The following is a 748-nucleotide window of genomic DNA, read 5'->3' on the forward strand; positions in this document are numbered from 1 at the left end:
TTCATCTTTCTCGTCAAGAAATTCTCCGAATGAGACATCTTGTTGCAAATAAATGTACCTTTTTAATGGTTCGAGCAATTAGCTCGTTACTGTTATGTTTGACATATATTCTTTTGAATGTTACTGAAACAATGACCTTTGTACAAGAATTATTTAATAAGTATACGCATAATAAAGAAGCGTTTCCACAAAAAATTTTGCAATGAAATAGCGAAAAAGATATGCCAAAAATACAAATTGGATTCTTGTCACAAGAGTATCTTGTTAAATATATTCTATCCGTTGAGAGATGAAACATCGCGTGAGTATTCAAAGTTGTGAGTACAAGCATCTAAAATTTTCATTACAAAAATATTGTAATAATATCAAGCATCGCGTATGTACATCTACTGTCACGTTCATTAACGTTCATCTGCGTTAACTTGTGGATGACCAAGAGCCGGAAGATGAAAAGAAAAAAAAAGGAAAAGATTCATACACCCTTACAAAAGTCTAATTTAATGAAAGATAATGATTAATTACTTATCTTAAATATTAAAAGCACTGTTATTTAGTGCTCAAAAAGTAATTAATCCATCTTTCAATATTAAATTTCTGTAAGAGTAGACGTCTTTCAATCATTTTAAACGCTTGTACTTCCATAATATATTACATACACTTAGCGAAACTATGAAACGTTAGCAATTTACAGTTGACGTTTTGGGATACTTCGTATCGTTATGTATGTATATATATATATATATATATA

Source organism: Atta colombica, unplaced genomic scaffold (assembly GCF_001594045.1).
Source record: "Atta colombica isolate Treedump-2 unplaced genomic scaffold, Acol1.0 scaffold161, whole genome shotgun sequence".
NCBI classification, from domain to species: Eukaryota; Metazoa; Arthropoda; class Insecta; order Hymenoptera; family Formicidae; genus Atta; species Atta colombica.